This window comes from Protopterus annectens, chromosome 5.part0, assembly GCF_019279795.1.
Source record: "Protopterus annectens isolate FY-2018-M chromosome 5.part0, PAN1.0, whole genome shotgun sequence".
NCBI lineage: Eukaryota > Metazoa > Chordata > Ceratodontiformes > Protopteridae > Protopterus > Protopterus annectens.
In genome coordinates, this window is record NC_056735.1 from 1,908,587,352 (window position 1) to 1,908,610,246 (window position 22,895).

The following is a 22,895-nucleotide window of genomic DNA, read 5'->3' on the forward strand; positions in this document are numbered from 1 at the left end:
TATCTCACCCGACACCTGTAGCAATTGGAGAGACCCCAAAAGTTCCTCATCAAAAGGATAAAGGGACTCCAAAAGCTGTCATATGCTGACAGACTGAAGAAACTCCAACTCTATTCAGTTGCATACCGTCTGCTCAGAGGTGACCTGTGCCTGACATACAAGGCCATGACCAACCCGGAATTAATGGACATGCTCCACCTCAAAAAATCCAAATCCACCAAAACCACTAGAGCAAGAGACTTAAACCTTAGCACGGATATAAATAGGACGTGCTGGAGGGATAGATTTATCACCCAGAGACACCCCATGCTGTGGAATAAAATCCCGGTCCATGTTAGGCAGAGCACCTCGCTGGCTCTGTTCAAGAGAAATCTTGACCAGTGGATGGGAGATCGTAGGTTTACCCCGGGAATCATCTCTGTGTCACTACTGGACAGAGGCACAACAAACTAATGGGCACAGTATTTCTAACATAAGGGGCGGCGTAAGCCACATAACTTTGGGCTAGGCTTATAAATGCCCTAGGGCAGTTAGCCTAGTATAAACCTATGAACCTATGAACCTATGGATAACTCAGTGAACATTGTGGTCCACCTGCAATGTCAAGGAAAGGGTTAATAAAAATGGTAAAATCATGTTTTCTTTAATTAAGCACTCCAGGCTGTACTTCACTGTTTCTGCTGAGGACACCAAGGTGATATTCTAGGAGTCACAGTTCCATGGCCCTTGCAGTTTGGTCCACTAATAGATGAGTACTTGTAAGGAAACTCAACAACCTTAATACAACAGTTAATACAACAATATGACTGGTGATGTACGACTCAGTCCACAACAGCTTTCTTTTTCTACAATATGGAGGAGTACCTGGAGGCTGTGATTCCTCCACAGCATGCAGCTAAAGTAGATAGAATAAGCCAGTTCCCAGAAAACTTTGCTGGCTATAGCAGAGCAAAAACATTGTTCCAGGGACTTATTAATAATTAAACATACACAAAGGACTTTCCAGGAGGGGTTACTGGTAGCTGTCAAGTACAAAATCTCACATCCTATGGGAATGCTACCACCAGATAGAAGATATGACAGCATCAAAAACATAATTACTTTTTGCAATCAGAACTAAGCCAGATTAAAGATATTTCTATGGAAGGATACTTTAGTACCATCTGTTCCAGTGGTGAAAAGCAACAGTTATAGTACTGTGATGCTCAGCAACAATATCCACACCACTCAAAAGTTTAAGTTTACTCGACTGGAGCTACTGTCATGGGATTCACTGCGATGCCCACATCTAAAATAGCCATATCTAAAATTTGATGGTTCCAGGAATATGGTCTTTCATGTCAGGCCACTGGTACCAAACTGATTAAGGTAAAAAAAATGCACATATTTATATAAACCACTAAATATTAAGTACTGGTTGACCTCATGAGCATGCAGGAGATGTGCAGTGTTGATCTGAATGTGGATCTACACCATTCACACCCAAGAAAAGCTTCACAGTAAACAACACACTGAGCCGATTTTGGCCTAGCTCTTCAGACCCCTTTCTTACTACTCTCTCTGGCTTTCCATGCCTACAAGGGCTCACTTGCTCTCAATAACTGTACTTGGAAAAAAAAACTCTCATGCATACACATGCACACATATGCATGAATTCCCAAAGATGTTAAGTCATATTCTCCACATTAAAGCCTTCTGTCTGCCCCTAGGTAGTAATCTGCAACCACTAGACTAGACTAGAATGATGCCAGTTACTGCTCCAGTTTTGTTAACAAGCCAAATTACCATAAAGGCAAACTGTAATATGAAGGAGAACAGTCTGTCTAATTAGAGGTTGATGCCAACCGCTTGTCACCATTTAGTAAGAAATACCTTATTCTCACTTAATAAATAAGTATAACAGTTTCAGGATAAATTAACCTTAAAAATAGTTAATAAACAATAATGGGGTTAGATTTTACCACTATCAATGAATCTTTAAGCTTCGCAGATGTGCATCAGTGAGATACGTTGCACACACATTCTGCAACTCTTCACTAACATGCCATGCAAGCTTTTCAAACAGACAGGATTAACGTCTGTGCATGTCATACCATTTTATGATAATAAGGAGAACCACATGCAATTCACAGTCCCATATAGGCCATGTTCTCCAGCGACCTCCTTCTGTTGATGTAATATCACACTGATGGCTGCCACTGCTAATGCCACATTGGAAGCATCTGTCTGGTGTGTTAAATATAGTAAAATAATATTATTTCTCCTATACAGCCAGTTATGGAGTGGCTGCTTGGACCTTATGTAGGTCTACTTTGCAAAGCACACACCTAGTATGACTTGGTGGACCAACTAATCAGGGTTTTCAGTAAACTCCTACCAGTAAGAAGGTTAAACACTGGTATGATGATGTGCACTGACACTGCCCTGAAGATCCCATTCACAAGAATAGTTGGTGAGACAGGAACGCACTAAATTATATAGTAAATGTTTGCTGTTTGTTGTGTGTGTCATACTGCAGTTATTAACTTGTTTTTTCTCTCACAGCTCTACTCCTAATTAGAAAGTTTTACCTAATGGATCCAAGGATATAGTATGTTGGCTATTGTGGGTGTCTGGCTATATGTTTACTCTGCTACTGGCAATTTCATTGTTGTGACACTGTGCTAATGTGTGGGGTGTGGCATATAGCAGCTCCCTTGGTGGACCATTCACACTACTTCATGCTTCTATTTCATTGCACCTACCTGTGGAAGTGTAGGTACTTCTGCCACAGTGTACTAACATGTGGTACTGCAGACTGCCTTCCTAACTGGGGGCTCAAAGTCCTGCTTCTGCTTCATTGCAAATATACATGGCAGTGTATTATCCATCTGGAGTTGTAGGTACCATTTCAGGCTTATACTTACTTGCACCTATGTGTGAAGCTGTAGCTCTGCACTGTATCTCTTTCTCAGTCACACTGTATGTGATTCATATATGATCATTTCCATATCTTTTTTACCTTTCAGCACCACCAGAAGGACAGGAGAATTCTGCAAGCTGTGGCAGGAGGCAGCAGAGGATTATTGTACAGTGGAGTTAATGGCATCTTATTTCCTTATGTATGCTACATATGTGCCAGTAATGGGTCCACTTCACAAGTGCCAGTTTCTCTTTGTGCCTCCGTCCTGCATGTTGAAATGGTCCATCTGAGCTGCATGTATGTCAGCTGCCTAACACAGTCACCTCAACCAAAGCTCTGTCTGATGTGGGCGTGCAGTGTTAGAATGTCTCACTTATGGAAGTCTGATTGATCCCAGGCAGGTGACCTGCCCTAATCACCTTCTTCAGCTTGGCTGTAGCTGGAGGATGTGGTAATGGCAGTAGGTGACCTATAAATGCCATGCTGGCCATAATGCATTGACCCCTCCTGTAGCTAATTTTTGAACTCTGGAATGGATAGCTGATGGCATCAGATCATCAGAGGTAGATGGAGCTGATGTCACTGGCACTTGTACTGAAGACCTTCATCAATCAGTTCATGGTAAAATCATCTGCGCCAGGTGGCAGCTAGCATGCTACCAGTAGCCCAACCTGGCAGCAGCTATTTGTCTACCCTATCTTTGTCCATTTATGTGTATCCCTTGCCCTCTCTATATGTTCACTTGCCTCTGTTCATCTGTGCTGCACCAAGTATGATTTCCCCTCTCATTTCCTATTCCATGAAGACTTTCACCCCACCTCCTTTTCCCTTCTCCCTCATACATAAAGCATGGCCCACATGGATGGCTGCAATCTACAGACTACTAGATGCAGGAAAGAAGGAGGATGATATGTTCAGCGGCAAGTGTAATCAGTTTGCAATGAGGAAGTGAGATACAACCTATAGAGATATTACTTTCCCAGTTATGAAATAGGAGGTAACCTTGTTGTAAGCACTACAGATATTGTCATAGAAAATGATGTCAGCAGAGAGTGAGTAACGGAAAAACATGGAGGAATATCCTTGACCTCTCTTTATGCAGTGAGGACGACATGAAAGTGGAAGAGTTTGGAAAGCCAAAAGATAATAGAAATCATGCCACAGTATGGTTCACCATCCATGGAGTAATTCTGAGACTTTATATTAGAAAATGAATCAGAGGATGCAAGAGAATATATTTCAACCCATGTGGAAACACCCTGCAAAATAACTTGAATGAATTTTACAATATGAAAAGAAGCTCTGTGAGGTGCAATAATGAAAGAGTTAGGTAGGGAATGGATTATCAAAAAATGAAAGCTATAAGGGAGGAGTGGGGAAGGCAAAAAATAATCAGTGAAAATCAGACAGCACATTTATTGAATAAGAAGTAGAAGAAAATGTCTGATCTGAGAAAAAATCTGATCTACTGTGTGCATCTCAAAGACAACAACAAAAATAACAATAACAAAGCTATTATGTACAGAGATCAACCAAAGATAGAAATGATTGCCATGGTGATGGTACAATAAACAACTTGCTGACGTTCACTGCTGAGTGCATGCAGAATTAGAACACTGTGTTTGAAAATGTTCAAGTTCTTTTTCTCATATTTTTTTGTTTTGCAATTTTACCACAGTTTTAAGAAAAAAGTATTGAATGGTACAATAATGAAGTCATGAAATCATATTTAAATCCAGATAATAAATAAAAAATGTTCACATGTTCTGAATGTTGCAAATCAAGAAGTAATACTGAATGAGATCTTTATCTCTTCTTAACCAGGAGTCACAAAGTAAACGATGAGCATCGAAAAGTAGGGCAGGTATTGTTGAATGTGGAATATAAAGTATACGCAGGAGCATTAGTAAAACCATTGTTTTGGACTAAGTGGCTGACAAACACAGCATAGATACAACTGAGTTAAATGAGTTGGGGCTGGCATCTCAGAAATAAATGTACTTCTCAATGGAATCAACAGAATACTCCTATTCACATTGTTAATGGAAACTAGTGGTTTCCCCAGCTAGATTAAACCTTCAATATCCAGAGCACTCCATCCTGACCCTGTCATATAGGGTCTATATCAGTTCAACGAAACAGCACATCATCGAATACAACAACCTCAAACTTCTAACCACAAAATCTAAAAGCATTGAAAGCTCAAAACAGCAATTTTTTTCCCTGAGAAAAAATTCACTGTTCTGAGAAACACACACACAACACAAGCACACCAAAAAAACAGCAATCCACACACATAGACTTAAAATCCTACATCTATCCCTACACTAAACTGTACATACAGTACTATCTATCCACTATCCTTAACCCAAACCCTAACCCTAAGGTCCGTCACTATCGCACACTCACCTCACCCGCGCCCTAACCCTAACTCACATACCTCACCCTAACCCTAAAGTCTATCACTATTGCACACTCACCTCACCCACACCCTAACCCTAACTCACATACCCCGCCCTAACCCTAAAGTCTGTCACTATCGCACACTCACCATACCCGCACCCTAACCGTAACTCACATACCCCACCCTAACCATAACATCCACACAATCGCACACTTACCTTAACCCAACCCGTAACTTTCCACCACAGTGCTGAAAATAGTGAAGCCACAGAAACGGACAACCAAAATCTTTCCCTAGGAAAAAATTTGTTTATCTGCAGCTTTGCTATTTTCAGCGTTTGCTGTTTTCGGTTCGATATTAGACCATTCAAAGTATTAACACTTCGATGATCTAATATAGACCCGTCATATATACTTCTCAACTATTTTGCTTAAGAATTCTAGACAAAGCCAAAAATAATATGGGGACAAAACACAAAGGTAAGTACAATTTTAAATATTACTCTAAATCACTTTAAAAAGTTAATGGAACAACATGATTTGCACCAAATGTATTTTCTTAAAAGATGTATGAAACTTTAATGGCTGATAATACTGACTGAAAGTAATTCTCCGAGATCTATTGGAAAATAAAATATTTATGAAGAAATGGCAAAAATATGATGCAAAGTCAGGGATGTTCTGCAAAACAGCTGAAGCCTACATAAAAGTTTCCCCCAAAGGCAACTCATCATAAGCTTGCTATTGTATTTTGACATTATCAAAAAAACTTAAAATTTTATGCATCTTCACTATAAAGGATTCAGAAGCATTCTAACCTCTGTAACAGGCTCCCTTTAAAAGGTTTCATATTGTTTCTTCCTAAATAAGGCTAAGCCAGACTACTAGGCTTTTGGTGAACTCATATAGTGTGCTCTTACCACTTCCAATGAAAAAGTTTCATTAATATCTAACCAAGTCTTTTAAATGAGTAGGTGGTGGTTTCATATGAAGAGCATCTAGGCAGGGTGGCAACGTGCAAGTCTATAAAATATCTCTCTACTGTCACCACAGACAAAGCAAACAATTCTCTTTTTTGGGGTACCACAAAAGATGTAGATACAGATTTCTCAACCATGTCTGAAATATCTTGTTTGTAAACATTCTGTAATATCTATACTACACAAGGAATCTATTGTTTTTTCACAATCCGCTGTGCATTTTATTCTGATTTGACCTAGTGTTCCTCCTCCCTCAGACAGAAAAGCCAGAGACCAGGGTTTAAGACACAGGACCTTCAATCTCTGAATTCTGCCAGTGATCTAGTTAGAACTGTAAATATAATTTTCCACATATTCTTCCATCTCCTGGTACAAAATCTTTCTACTTTGCATGTTTATTGAGCATCTGTTTTTAAACCCAAAACTTTCACTGGAGTTTTACTGTCAATTCTATCAAAAGCACATCTAATGTAGATCACAATTTCTGATATGAACATTTCTGCTAGAGATAAATTTGTAGTAGACACAGTGCCAATTATACAATTAATATTTAACTGGAGAATGGTGATAGTCTTGTTTCTACACCACTGCAGCATCCAGATTACATCTCTGATCCCAATTAAAGATACTTCTATGGCACTTAATGCTGATCTTGTGGAATAAAGCAGCACATACATTGACTCATTTATTTCAGAGCACCTCTTTGAAATACATTCAAGTACTTATGACAAAACGACATCTCTGTGACATCAGTTTTTAATTTACTCCAGAGCACTAAACAGTAATTCGAGATCATATATGCCCCAGCCTATAGGTATTTCTGAATCAGGTAATATGCTTAGTACCTTAACATTACAGTGATATTTTCCTGGTCTCCAACTTTTGAAATACTCTATACTCTCACCAACATTAATCACTTATTGCACTTTTGGTAAACCTATTTGAATAATGGGTTTCTTTTCAATGAAAATTTTGTTAATTAGTCTTGTGATCAGTGTATCTTGCAAACAACATGATCATATAATTCCTTATAAAATCTTTAGATTGCAAAAACTGCTGCTAAATCTTTTTTGTCTGGTTGTGACTTTTTCACATCATGCATCAATGTTTGAGACATAAAGCTTAAAAGAGTGTCAGCATAATCCAGTAATAAGTATGAAAGCCATTATAGGAAGCCTCACAGGACAGAATGAACTGTCTACAAGCTGAATAATGAACTGTTTCATCAGTACAGTAACGCAAGGCTTTAGACTTTTGAAATGATAATTGCAGTTCTTTTCTTTGTGTCCTTTTTATACTTCAGCATAAGAAATGATTCACAAGGCTTAACAAGGTTGCCAGTTTGTGAAAGATTCAATAATATTTCACAAATCCAAAATTTGCTTTCAACTCAGTAATAATTATAGAGACAAAACCTGTACAAAAACTGTTACTTTTGTTTCTAGAGAACACGACCTCTGTGGACTTGCTACATGTCAAAAATATAATTCTTTAAATAGCACACATATGCATACAGATACACATATACACAACACATGCGCATGCACACAAACACGCAAACTTTTGCAAGCACAACTGCACCCTGTTTATTTCTTTTTAAAAAAAGCAAACCTGCATCCTTCAATCTTTTAATACTTCACCCGACATGCTCCTAGGATGTCATCTAACAGGTTAAAAAGTCATCTAAAAGATAAATGATTATATGTGAGCAGGCATTCATAAATATTTCTTAGTCCACCCATGGATTTCTTCTGGCCCTTCTCCATCATGACATTTTGTTCTCAACTGGGATCAAAACAACTGAGGTATATCCCCAAATGTAACAATTCATCAGGTGGCTAATTCTTTTCTCTGGAGGAAAATCTCATTGCTACTGAGCTATGTATCACCTTGTGACAGGGAAAATGATAGCTGAGTAAAGCCATCATACTGCAGCCAGATGGATTTTTCAGCAAGAACCTCAAACTTGAATGAATTATTTACAGGATGTTATGAAATGATCATTGTAAAGAAACTGTTTTACCTACTCATAGTAACTGTCTGGTCTTACCCACTACCCTTTCCTAACTAATTCCTCTGTCATCAATTCCTTATCTCCATTGAAAGCTGTGACATTTGGCATATGATCAGCAAATCCCATCCCTGTACCCCCACCACCTGAGATATGTAGTCAGTTGCTGTATCATCATTTATCTTTTACTCCGCTCCAGAACCTCTTGAACCAGGGATGCTATTCGAACCCTAGTCACCTCGGTCACAGTCAGGGCTTTATTATCCTTTGTTATGAAAACCACATATTTTTATGACGATTTGTGATCAAGTATTTCTTTGATCATCTCAAACTGATACTAACTGTTAGATAGCCAGTCAATAATATCTCAAATGCTGCATTCAATTTTCTATTAGGTCCAGTTTGTAAAAAAGATGTATGCATGAATGCATTTCATACATGAGCAAAATAAATGCTGAAAGTTGCATACCAGAGACTATATAAGAGAATATAAATAAATACATCAAATCGTTAAATAAAATAAAATATCTACTGAGCAATTGATTGGAAGACATATTTGGGAACATGTACATTATCTTATCTTTACTTTTACCAGACAGTACTTTGTACCACCCCGCTGAAGTCGTACAATTCGCCCATTTTGTAATACAGAATACAGCAATACAGATATTTTTGGTGAATTGGTTTACAAAATACAATTTCAAACATTTTTGTTTCTAATGGTTTGTGCAACCTGACTGATGCAAAACTATATTGAACTTTTTTTCTATCTTTCTGCGACGATAGTGTTTTGAAGAAACAGGCAGGCAACCTTTTAAGCAATCCACAGTACAGAACAGCGTTATTGCTGTTGCTCAGTTACAGTAACTGGTTTAGGGTTAATTATTCCCCTCTCAACTTCAGAAAAGTGCTCCGCGTGGACTCATAAAACTGCAACTTCCACCCTCCACTACCTGCCTGGGCTGTTTCCCCTGGGTTCACTCTGCTAACTGGCTTTCATAACCAGGAGTAACCCTCACCAAAGTTATATTCTGGTTTAGGGTTAATTATTCCCCTCTCAACTTCAGAAAAGTGCTCCGCGTGGACTCATAAAACTGCAACTTCCACCCTCCACTACCTGCCTGGGCTGTTTCCCCTGGGTTCACTCTGCTAACTGGCTTTCATAACCAGGAGTAACCCTCACCAAAGTTATATTCTGGTTTAGGGTTAATTATTCCCCTCTCAACTTCAGAAAAGTGCTCCGCGTGGACTCATAAAACTGCAACTTCCACCCTCCACTACCTGCCTGGGCTGTTTCCCCTGGGTTCACTCTGCTAACTGGCTTTCATAACCAGGAGTAACCCTCACCAAAGTTATATTGTATGTTACATTGATATTTGTTCTTTTTAAAAGTAACATTGATGTTATTTCCTGGGTTTTCTCCCCTGATATAGAAACTAGACTTCTGCCAGTCTTCTCAGCAGCCACCTCCCCCCCCCCCATTACTAGACTGCTTGATTCCCTCACTATATCTTCTCTCTTCGGTTGATTAAAATATTTACTGCACTATACCTAAAGCCATCTTTGCCTCTAGTACTCTCTATTTACCCCTTTCCCTACCTAAAGTACTGTCTCTATTATCCCTAGCCTCTATTCATAGTTCCCACACCTCATGCTTATAGTATCTCTCCTGCCTGACTCTTATTCCTTTTAGTTCTTCTGATCTTTACCAATCTGCTATTGCTAGTTCTCTCTGTCCCTGTGCTCTGCATTAACATCTTCGCTACTCTCCTGCCTCCCTTGTAACTTTTCAGGGAACTGTTTCCCTTGAGCTTAAACTACTCTTTGTCCTCCTACTACTAGTTAAACTGACTATCTCCCTGTATCCAGACCTACTCTCCTAGGATTGCTTCTTTCTGATTGTTTTCCACTCCTCTCCCCTGCTCTCTCACTAATTGTGTCTCTTACGCATTGCTATGCATCTCTACCTTCGAACTGATGTTTCATAACTCCCTCGCATCTTACCCTCTCCTATCTGTGCCTCCTCTTTTCCTCCCTATCTCCCTCCTTCTCTGAGTATATTCATTGACACTTTCGATGTTTTCTAAAATCCTCTCCATTTATTTCTGCAGCTAACCTCGCACACTAGTCTCTATCGAACCTCTGCCCGCCCCCTGGCTCACTACTTCCGTTCCAGGAACTGGTAAAAGGGGCTGCTTCCTCTGGGCGCCATTTTGTTTTCTCTCCCCTTGTGTGTGGCTGCTGCTGGAAGTGCTGGTGAGTAGGTTAGGGCTGTGCAGAGCTATCCGCCTCGTTTAGCTAGCTCACTTTTAACTATAGTGATATATTTTTTATAGGATCCTAATGTTGCCTGTGGATAGTGCTGGCTGCTAGTACTTGAAGATTTATTGATGGTAATGTTGGTCGCTAGTGCTTGTGAACTTAGGTAGCTAATTTTATCAGTACATTCTTATCTCTTGGTTGTTCTCATTTTTGCTTATTAATAGTGTTGGTCGCTAGTGTTTGGGGCTTGTGTAGCTGACTTTCACCTACTTTTACAGGCTTCTTGATGGTTTTGAGGATTTATTGATGGTAATGTTGGTCGCTAGTGCTTGGGAACTTAGGTAGCTAATTTTATCAGCATACTGTTATTTCTTGGTTGTTCTCATTTCTGCTTTGTAATAGTGTTAGTCGCTAGTGTTTGGGGGCTTGTGTAGCTGAATTTCACCCACTTTTACAGGTTTTCCTGATGGTTCTGAGGATTTATTGATGGTAATGTTGTTCGCTAGTGCTTGGGAACTTAGGTAGCTAATTTTTATCAGCATACTCTTATTTCTTGGGTGTTCTCATTTTTGCTTATTAATAGTGGTAATGTTGGTCGCTAGTGCTTGGGAACTTAGGTAGCTAATTTTTATCAGCATACTCTTATTTCTTGGTTGCTCTCATTTTTTGCTTATTAATAGTGTTGGTCGCTAGTGTTTGGGGGCTTGTCTAGCTGAATTTCACCTACTTTTACTTGTTTTCTAGTGCTAGTAACTGTCGCATGTGATTGTGTTGCTTGCCAGTGCCTGGGGACTTGTGTACCTTGTTTTAAGGGTATCTACATGTTCGCTCACTTGCAGTAACTGTCGCTAATAGGTAATGATGGTCGCAAAAGCTTTGGACTGAAGTAACTTTTGTGATATGTTTATAATTGTTTGCTTGGTAGTATTAGCTGTTGGTAGTTGATAGCGTTGGTCGCTAAGACTTAGGGATTTACTTAAATAGTTTTCAACTTGCACCTGTTTATTTTTTGGCTATAACTACTGTCGCTTCTAATATATTGGCTTTTATGCTGATGAAGGGCTTGAGTGCTATACAGTGTGTTTTATTTCCTAGACCATCGTGTTGGGAAGACTGATTCCACGTGCTGTGGATTCTCTAGTTGAGCATATAAAACCCAGCGCTTTTTACTCCATGGCTGGAGGACTCTAGAGATTTCCTGCCTATGCCTGATAGACTGTTTTATAAATATTACTCATTTGCCTGCTAGACTGTTTTTATATATATTACTCATTTCTCCAATGTATTCATAAATTTATAATGAGGGTATCCGCCCGTGAAGTACTGCACAGTGTAGTGTAAATGCAACCACTCTCAAGTAATAAGCGTGTTGTTGATTACTGTTGAGATATTGGGACTTTAATCAGCTCATAGCTGCTTAATTTTGTATCCTATGGATTTCTATCTTTGCTGTTTTTAAGCTGTCTAGTGGTCTGTACCTTGGCATGCATAAACGTATTGTAATGTAACTGCTTTTGTTTGGACTAGCCTAATTACCTAATTGTAATTTGTAACCTAACTGTTTTTTTTCTTTTCTCTATCTCTTTCTAGCTGGTTTAGGGTTAATTATTCCCCTCTCAACTTCAGAAAAGTGCTCCGCGTGGACTCATAAAACTGCAACTTCCACCCTCCACTACCTGCCTGGGCTGTTTCCCCTGGGTTCACTCTGCTAACTGGCTTTCATAACCAGGAGTAACCCTCACCAAAGTTATATTGTATGTTACATTGATATTTGTTCTTTTTAAAAGTAACATTGATGTTATTTCCTGGGTTTTCTCCCCTGATATAGAAACTAGACTTCTGCCAGTCTTCTCAGCAGCCACCTCCCCCCCCCCCATTACTAGACTGCTTGATTCCCTCACTATATCTTCTCTCTTCGGTTGATTAAAATATTTACTGCACTATACCTAAAGCCATCTTTGCCTCTAGTACTCTCTATTTACCCCTTTCCCTACCTAAAGTACTGTCTCTATTATCCCTAGCCTCTATTCATAGTTCCCACACCTCATGCTTATAGTATCTCTCCTGCCTGACTCTTATTCCTTTTAGTTCTTCTGATCTTTACCAATCTGCTATTGCTAGTTCTCTCTGTCCCTGTGCTCTGCATTAACATCTTCGCTACTCTCCTGCCTCCCTTGTAACTTTTCAGGGAACTGTTTCCCTTGAGCTTAAACTACTCTTTGTCCTCCTACTACTAGTTAAACTGACTATCTCCCTGTATCCAGACCTACTCTCCTAGGATTGCTTCTTTCTGATTGTTTTCCACTCCTCTCCCCTGCTCTCTCACTAATTGTGTCTCTTACGCATTGCTATGCATCTCTACCTTCCGAACTGATGTTTCATAACTCCCTCGCATCTTACCCTCTCCTATCTGTGCCTCCTCTTTTCCTCCCTATCTCCCTCCTTCTCTGAGTATATTCATTGACACTTTCGATGTTTTCTAAAATCCTCTCCATTTATTTCTGCAGCTAACCTCGCACACTAGTCTCTATCGAACCTCTGCCCGCCCCCTGGCTCACTACTTCCGTTCCAGGAACTGGTAAAAGGGGCTGCTTCCTCTGGGCGCCATTTTGTTTTTCTCTCCCCTTGTGTGTGGCTGCTGCTGGAAGTGCTGGTGAGTAGGTTAGGGCTGTGCAGAGCTATCCGCCTCGTTTAGCTAGCTCACTTTTAACTATAGTAATATATTTTTTATAGGATCCTAATGTTGCCTGTGGATAGTGCTGGCTGCTAGTACTTGAAGATTTATTGATGGTAATGTTGGTCGCTAGTGCTTGTGAACTTAGGTAGCTAATTTTATCAGTACATTCTTATCTCTTGGTTGTTCTCATTTTTGCTTATTAATAGTGTTGGTCGCTAGTGTTTGGGGCTTGTGTAGCTGACTTTCACCTACTTTTACAGGCTTCTTGATGGTTTTGAGGATTTATTGATGGTAATGTTGGTCGCTAGTGCTTGGGAACTTAGGTAGCTAATTTGTATCAGCATACTGTTATTTCTTGGTTGTTCTCATTTCTGCTTTGTAATAGTGTTAGTCGCTAGTGTTTGGGGGCTTGTGTAGCTGAATTTCACCCACTTTTACAGGTTTTCCTGATGGTTCTGAGGATTTATTGATGGTAATGTTGTTCGCTAGTGCTTGGGAACTTAGGTAGCTAATTTTTATCAGCATACTCTTATTTCTTGGGTGTTCTCATTTTTGCTTATTAATAGTGGTAATGTTGGTCGCTAGTGCTTGGGAACTTAGGTAGCTAATTTTTATCAGCATACTCTTATTTCTTGGTTGCTCTCATTTTTTGCTTATTAATAGTGTTGGTCGCTAGTGTTTGGGGGCTTGTGTAGCTGAATTTCACCTACTTTTACTTGTTTTCTAGTGCTAGTAACTGTCGCATGTGATTGTGTTGCTTGCCAGTGCCTGGGGACTTGTGTACCTTGTTTTAAGGGTATCTACATGTTCGCTCACTTGCAGTAACTGTCGCTAATAGGTAATGATGGTCGCAAAAGCTTTGGACTGAAGTAACTTTTGTGATATGTTTATAATTGTTTGCTTGGTAGTATTAGCTGTTGGTAGTTGATAGCGTTGGTCGCTAAGACTTAGGGATTTACTTAAATAGTTTTCAACTTGCACCTGTTTATTTTTTGGCTATAACTACTGTCGCTTCTAATATATTGGCTTTTATGCTGATGAAGGGCTTGAGTGCTATACAGTGTGTTTTATTTCCTAGACCATCGTGTTGGGAAGACTGATTCCACGTGCTGTGGATTCTCTAGTTGAGCATATAAAACCCCGCGCTTTTTACTCCATGGCTGGAGGACTCTAGAGATTTCCCTGCCTATGCCTGATAGACTGTTTTTATAAATATTACTCATTTGCCTGCTAGACTGTTTTTATATATATTACTCATTTCTCCAATGTATTCATAAATTTATAATGAGGGTATCCGCCCGTGAAGTACTGCACAGTGTAGTGTAAATGCAACCACTCTCAAGTAATAAGCGTGTTGTTGATTACTGTTGAGATATTGGGACTTTAATCAGCTCATAGCTGCTTAATTTTGTATCCTATGGATTTCTATCTTTGCTGTTTTTAAGCTGTCTAGTGGTCTGTACCTTGGCATGCATAAACGTATTGTAATGTAACTGCTTTTGTTTGGACTAGCCTAATTACCTAATTGTAATTTGTAACCTAACTGTTTTTTTCTTTTCTCTATCTCTTTCTAGCTGGTTTAGGGTTAATTATTCCCCTCTCAACTTCAGAAAAGTGCTCAGCGTGGACTCATAAAACTGCAACTTCCACCCTCCACTACCTGCCTGGGCTGTTTCCCCTGGGTTCACTCTGCTAACTGGCTTTCATAACCAGGAGTAACCCTCACCAAAGTTATATTGTATGTTACATTGATATTTGTTCTTTTTAAAAGTAACATTGATGTTATTTCCTGGGTTTTCTCCTGATATAGAAACTAGACTTCTGCCAGTCTTCTCAGCAGCCACCTCCCCATTACTAGACTGCTTGATTCCCTCACTATATCTTCTCTCTTCGGTTGATTAAAATATTTACTGCACTATACCTAAAGCCATCTTTGCCTCTAGTACTCTCTATTTACCCCTTTCCCTACCTAAAGTACTGTCTCTATTATCCCTAGCCTCTATTCATAGTTCCCACACCTCATGCTTATAGTATCTCTCCTGCCTGACTCTTATTCCTTTTAGTTCTTCTGATCTTTACCAATCTGCTATTGCTAGTTCTCTCTGTCCCTGTGCTCTGCATTAACATCTTCGCTACTCTCCTGCCTCCCTTGTAACTTTTCAGGGAACTGTTTCCCTTGAGCTTAAACTACTCTTTGTCCTCCTACTACTAGTTAAACTGACTATCTCCCTGTATCCAGACCTACTCTCCTAGGATTGCTTCTTTCTGATTGTTTTCCACTCCTCTCCCCTGCTCTCTCACTAATTGTGTCTCTTACGCATTGCTATGCATCTCTACCTTCCGAACTGATGTTTCATAACTCCCTCGCATCTTACCCTCTCCTATCTGTGCCTCCTCTTTTCCTCCCTATCTCCCTCCTTCTCTGAGTATATTCATTGACACTTTCGATGTTTTCTAAAATCCTCTCCATTTATTTCTGCAGCTAACCTCGCACACTAGTCTCTATCGAACCTCTGCCCGCCCCCTGGCTCACTACTTCCGTTCCAGGAACTGGTAAAAGGGGCTGCTTCCTCTGGGCGCCATTTTGTTTTCTCTCCCCTTGTGTGTGGCTGCTGCTGGAAGTGCTGGTGAGTAGGTTAGGGCTGTGCAGAGCTATCCGCCTCGTTTAGCTAGCTCACTTTTAACTATAGTGATATATTTTTTATAGGATCCTAATGTTGCCTGTGGATAGTGCTGGCTGCTAGTACTTGAAGATTTATTGATGGTAATGTTGGTCGCTAGTGCTTGTGAACTTAGGTAGCTAATTTTATCAGTACATTCTTATCTCTTGGTTGTTCTCATTTTTGCTTATTAATAGTGTTGGTCGCTAGTGTTTGGGGCTTGTGTAGCTGACTTTCACCTACTTTTACAGGCTTCTTGATGGTTTTGAGGATTTATTGATGGTAATGTTGGTCGCTAGTGCTTGGGAACTTAGGTAGCTAATCTTTATCAGCATACTGTTATTTCTTGGTTGTTCTCATTTCTGCTTTGTAATAGTGTTAGTCGCTAGTGTTTGGGGGCTTGTGTAGCTGAATTTCACCCACTTTTACAGGTTTTCCTGATGGTTCTGAGGATTTATTGATGGTAATGTTGTTCGCTAGTGCTTGGGAACTTAGGTAGCTAATTTTTATCAGCATACTCTTATTTCTTGGGTGTTCTCATTTTTGCTTATTAATAGTGGTAATGTTGGTCGCTAGTGCTTGGGAACTTAGGTAGCTAATTTTTATCAGCATACTCTTATTTCTTGGTTGCTCTCATTTTTTGCTTATTAATAGTGTTGGTCGCTAGTGTTTGGGGGCTTGTGTAGCTGAATTTCACCTACTTTTACTTGTTTTCTAGTGCTAGTAACTGTCGCATGTGATTGTGTTGCTTGCCAGTGCCTGGGGACTTGTGTACCTTGTTTTAAGGGTATCTACATGTTCGCTCACTTGCAGTAACTGTCGCTAATAGGTAATGATGGTCGCAAAAGCTTTGGACTGAAGTAACTTTTGTGATATGTTTATAATTGTTTGCTTGGTAGTATTAGCTGTTGGTAGTTGATAGCGTTGGTCGCTAAGACTTAGGGATTTACTTAAATAGTTTTCAACTTGCACCTGTTTATTTTTTGGCTATAACTACTGTCGCTTCTAATATATTGGCTTTTATGTTGATGAAGGGCTTGAGTGCTATACAGTGTGTTTTATTTCCTAGACCATCGTGTTGGGAAGACTGATTCCACGTGCTGTGGATTCTCTAGTTGAGCATATAAAACCCTGCGCTTTTTACTCCATGGCTGGAGGACTCTAGAGATTTCCCTGCCTATGCCTGATAGACTGTTTTTATAAATATTACTCATTTGCCTGCTAGACTGTTTTTATATATATTACTCATTTCTCCAATGTATTCATAATTTTATAATGAGGGTATCCGCCCGTGAAGTACTGCACAGTGTAGTGTAAATGCAACCACTCTCAAGTAATAAGCGTGTTGTTGATTACTGTTGAGATATTGGGACTTTAATCAGCTCATAGCTGCTTAATTTTGTATCCTATGGATTTCTATCTTTGCTGTTTTTAAGCTGTCTAGTGGTCTGTACCTTGGCATGCATAAACGTATTGTAATGTAACTGCTTTTGTTTGGACTAGCCTAATTACCTAATTGTAATTTGTAACCTAACTGTTTTTTCTTTTCTTTATCCCTTTCTAGCTGGTTTAGGGTTAATTATTCCGCTCTCAACTTCAGAAAAGTGCTCCGCGTGGACTCATAAAACTGCAACTTCCACCCTCCACTACCTGCCTGGGCTGTTTCCCCTGGGTTCACTCTGCTAACTGGCTTTCATAACCAGGAGTAACCCTCACCAAAGTTATATTGTATGTTACATTGATATTTGTTCTTTTTAAAAGTAACATTGATGTTATTTCCTGGGTTTTCTCCCCTGATATAGAAACTAGACTTCTGCCAGTCTTCTCAGCAGCCACCTCCCCCCCCCCCATTACTAGACTGCTTGATTCCCTCACTATATCTTCTCTCTTCGGTTGATTAAAATATTTACTGCACTATACCTAAAGCCATCTTTGCCTCTAGTACTCTCTATTTACCCCTTTCCCTACCTAAAGTACTGTCTCTATTATCCCTAGCCTCTATTCATAGTTCCCACACCTCATGCTTATAGTATCTCTCCTGCCTGACTCTTATTCCTTTTAGTTCTTCTGATCTTTACCAATCTGCTATTGCTAGTTCTCTCTGTCCCTGTGCTCTGCATTAACATCTTCGCTACTCTCCTGCCTCCCTTGTAACTTTTCAGGGAACTGTTTCCCTTGAGCTTAAACTACTCTTTGTCCTCCTACTACTAGTTAAACTGACTATCTCCCTGTATCCAGACCTACTCTCCTAGGATTGCTTCTTTCTGATTGTTTTCCACTCCTCTCCCCTGCTCTCTCACTAATTGTGTGTGCCCCGCTCCGCTCCCCTCCCTACCCCCAATTCCCACCCACCCCCAGGGGTCCTCAACTTATACCTCACTAAACACTCCCCCTATCCTCTCAACCAATCTCCTTCCAACAAACTAGACCTCCCCCTCATCTTTTACCACACTTCCCCCTCCACTCTATAATATCATATCCTCCCACCTTTTGACACCTAACTACAACACTATTTCTTAAAATCTACTATACCTTATCTCTTCTATCCTTCTCCCTCAAAGCACTTTAATAACCAAACGTATATTACATTCTTTCTACTTTCTATCCAATACCTACTCATTTCCTATCTTATACTGACTAATCACCTTCCTAAATTTCTATACACACATTCTCCTTGTATCCCTTCATCATACAGTATTACTGTGCTATCTCTACCTAACTATTCTTTCTAAACAACCTACCCTAGGCCCTCATCTCCTCACTATAATGTCTCTAACTTTAAAACCCTTTCTCATCTATGCTCTACTTGCAATTATTACTTTAGCCTCTCTCTCTCTATCATACCATATCACCTCATTGCAATTCAAAACTTTCTATGAACAAAACCTTCACATAAAGCAAACCTTACCTTCATCTACCTTTAGCTCCCTTAAACATAGTAACATTACCTGTTCTTCCAACTATTTACTGCCAAAATATCATAGGGTTTCTCACACTACCCCTAACTCTAACAAAAGATTCCTTAGTATTTGTCTCAAACTGCTTAAACTACTATCAATGCACCATCAGCAACTCCTCTTACACGGTGACATTCATCCTAATCCTGGTCCTTCTACCATTAACAATCATAACCAAAACCTTAACTCTTCTCCTCTTCCTGCATCAGGTACTAGAACTAAAAATTCCCTTCTAATAGCTCATATTAACATCAGAAGTTTGAATAACAAAATCCACCATTTACATGCACTCCTTCACTTGCATTCATTTGATATATTATGTGTAACAGAAACATGGCTAAAACCCTCCACTCTAGATCAGGAAATCACCCCTCCTGGCTATAACATACTTAGAAATGACCGTATAAAAAAGAAAGGAGGCGGTATAGCCATTATTTATAAATCAAACCTACTAGTTTCCCAATTTAATGACGTTCCATTAACAAGCTCTAAAACAGAAATCTTATCTATCAAACTACAGATAAACAACAATAAAGCAATCTATCTAATATGTATGTACCTTCCCCCTGGCAACAATACCCAAACACTAGAAAGCCTACTTAGTCCCCTGTCCAGTCAACTACCCCAAGAAACCATAATACTTGGTGACTTCAACATTGATTGGAAAACCTGTGCAGACCATCAACCTACTAACCATATTAATCTCCATGGTTACTCTCAATTAATAACAACTACAACTAGAACACATAAACCAAATAAGAAAGAAACAATTCTGGACTGGATTCTAATTAATAATGCCCACACTTACTATACTGCAGGTACACTTCCTGACAGTATTAGTGATCACACACTTACATATGTGATCAGACAAAACTGAATATTCCTAATATGCATAAACTTAAAAGATGCCGCTCAAAAATTTTTCAACCCTGATAACTTCCTTACAGAATTACAGGCATGTGACTGGTCACCTTTATCACACCTCGAACTCAATGAAGCAGTTTCCTTCTTTAACACAAAATTTCTGCAAGTCCTGGACTATCATGCTCCATTCCACTCTATTAGGATAAAAGCCAAAACTGCCCCTTGGCTCACTAAGCAAACTAAAGAAAAATGATCCTTAGAAATAAAACCTGGTCCAAATGGAAAGCTACCAAGTCCCCATCTGACCATCTCCTCTATAAACAGTTAAGAAATTCTACCAAAAGACACTCTTAGAGACAAAAGGAATTTTATCTCCACCTTCAACAAACTACACAAAATACCCTCAAAATTTTGGTCAGGTATAAATAACCTTCTTAAACCAGGTCATTCTACTACTCCTACCCCTCAGGATTTAACCCTAATACCTCTACACTAATCCCAAATGCCTTTAATAACTACTTTACAGAAGCCATTCTAACACTAGCAAACTCTCTACCAACACCTACTCCATCCTCACCTGATATCTCTCCAGCCTCTACTAATCACTTTCAAATCCAACCTGTGTCTTCTACTATCATATATAAGCTTCTCTCAAAACTAAAACCATGCACGCCATCAGCTGACCAGCTCCCTTCTGAATACTTACAAATTGCTGCTAAAGCTATCTCTCACCCAATATCTATTCTAATAAATAGGACCATCTCTGAAAAGAAAATCCCTCAGTCTGGAAGATATCTCACATAATTCCCTTCATAAAGGAGGCCCTTCTTCGAATTATCCAACTATCGTCCTATTGCCTTACTGTCCCCATTAGCTAAAATAATGGAAAGGTGTATACATAAACAATTTCTGAATTACCTTCTTCAAAACAACCTTCTAGCTGACTGTCAACATGGTTTTAGACCCCATCACAGTACTACCACTGCCCTTCTGTCTTTTACTGACTCTATAAATAAAAATCGAAACAGTAACCTTCTCTCATCAGCTCTATTTATAGATCTATCAAAAGCTTTTGATATGGTTAACCATAATATACTCCTTGACAAACTTAACAACCTCTCTTTAAGCTCTCAGACTCTACAATGGTTTAAAAGCTATCTGGAAAATAGACAACAAGCAGTTCTATGGGAAAATAACCTCTCATCTTTACTTCCAGTAAATGTAGGGGTTCCACAAGGATCTATCCTTGGACCCCTTCTTTTCTCAGTATTTATTAATGACCTATACTTGAATTTACCTCAAGCTACCTGCATCCAATATGCAGATGACTCGACATTGATCTGCTCCGCCACAAATACTCCCTCTCTCCAGTCCATCACCCAGACAACCTTTCATAATGTTGAAAAGTGGTTTTTGCAGCATTGCCTCCTCCTTAATCCCAAAAAAACAAAGCTCCTTCTCTTTACTCCTACTAATAAATATCCTACACCTCTCTTTACTATCACCTCCAATAATTCAACCTGCATTAACCCTGATAATACCACTTTCGACTATTAGGGGTAACCATTGATAACCATCTCAATTTTGATGAACAAATAAATAGTACCATCAAAGCTGTGAATAAAAAATTGGGACACTCTATAGAATTAAACCTTTCCTTACCCCAGCAGCCAGAAAAACCATTGCACAGACTCACCTGCTCTCTACTCTCTTTTATGCTTCGACCATTTATACCACACTCTCTAAAAAGAACATCAATAAACTCTCCACATGTTATAACAGTATAGCAAGATTCATTAATGCAACTCCCTTTAGAACCCACCACTGTTATAACCTGAAACAACTAAATTGGCTAGAACTAAATAACCAATTACTTTACCAACAACTACTTATAACTCATAAAGCCCTTCACTTCCCTGAAAATACTCCAAGTCTGGCTAAACTTATCTCTCCATATAAGAATCTAAACACACTGAGTTCTGCCAACAAGTTTCTAGTATCCATTACTAAATCAAATAACAAAGCTGGAGATGCACTATTTTCTAATTCCATAGGTAAACACTGGAATCTAATCCCTCAAGAAATAGTGACTCTTCAGTCCACCTCTCTCTTCAAAAGACATATCAAAGGACACCTTACTTCTCAATGGCTATGTCCCTGCACCAATCCCGATTAAAAGTATGGCTCAACACACCTTATTATTTTTCTTTTACTCTTGTCTCCTCACTGGCCCTACCTGAAGCTTTCTGAAATTTGAGACGTGAATACTTAAGTACTCCTAGATCTCTGAATAACTTTAGTGGATAGATTTTGCTTTGTTTTTAACTTGTACTTTTTTTTAAAATGTGATAGTCATCCTTTCTTGTACCTTGTATAATTCTACTAAAAAAAATGTTTTTATTCTCTGTTATTTTGTCTATATTGGAGCTTTTCTCCCCGGGCCTCTACTGTAAACGGATATATATCCAGCTGGACTAGCCCGGTCAACAAATGTAAAATAAAATAAAATAAAATAAATAAATAAATAAATCTCAAGAAAATCAAAACAATTCAAGGTGCAGAATCTTATATAAAGTATATAAGAAGAGCAACAATTTGATGAAGAAATACACAGAGAAAATATAAAATGTGTGTTTTATTACAGTAATAGTTCCTGAACAAAGACATTTAATGACGTGAATGTCATTATTCTTTGTATATTTTTGAAATGGATTCAAATGAGTTTATTACAAAAATGCTTTAGTTGCATATACTGCCAACAAATAAATCCATGCTTGACAGGGTTACTCACAGCACTATTCAAATGAAAAAAGTATTATATGTAGATTATGCAAAAGTCATGCCAGAATATGAAGTCCATATGCAATGGGATTGCATGAAAATATTTTATTATTCAGTTTTGCAGTCTACCAGACCCCTAACCCATTTCAAAATTGCAAGCGTTTGTGGTTTGGAAAAGTCAAATAACCCTTTCAAAATATTAGTCTCCAGTCCATCTTGGTCCCACAACTGATATTATTCCACTAGACTAGATTATCCTTGAAGTAAATAAATTACTTTTATTTCAGGAAGAAGCCAATGTGACTTTTTGTTGATTCAAGCTTGTAATAATTATCTCAAAGATGCCACAATAGAATACCTCTTCAAATTAGGATATCTGTACCACATTTTAATGTCAG

At 39.0% G+C, this 22,895-nt stretch overlaps 1 long non-coding RNA gene across 2 annotated transcripts; it reads left to right on the forward strand.

Annotated features, from left to right (window-relative positions):
• The first annotated feature begins 9,170 nt into the window (after positions 1-9,170).
• Positions 9,171-17,481, forward strand: LOC122801980. 2 transcript variants are annotated; one of them, XR_006364834.1, is made up of 4 exons: positions 9,171-9,655; positions 12,149-12,312; positions 14,810-14,973; positions 17,460-17,481. It is a non-coding gene; the product is annotated as an uncharacterized LOC122801980 (long non-coding RNA). The 2 variants fall into 2 exon arrangements; XR_006364833.1 differs by lacking the exon at positions 17,460-17,481 and having other exon boundaries at positions 14,810-15,025.
• The last annotated feature ends 5,414 nt before the right edge of the window (positions 17,482-22,895 follow it).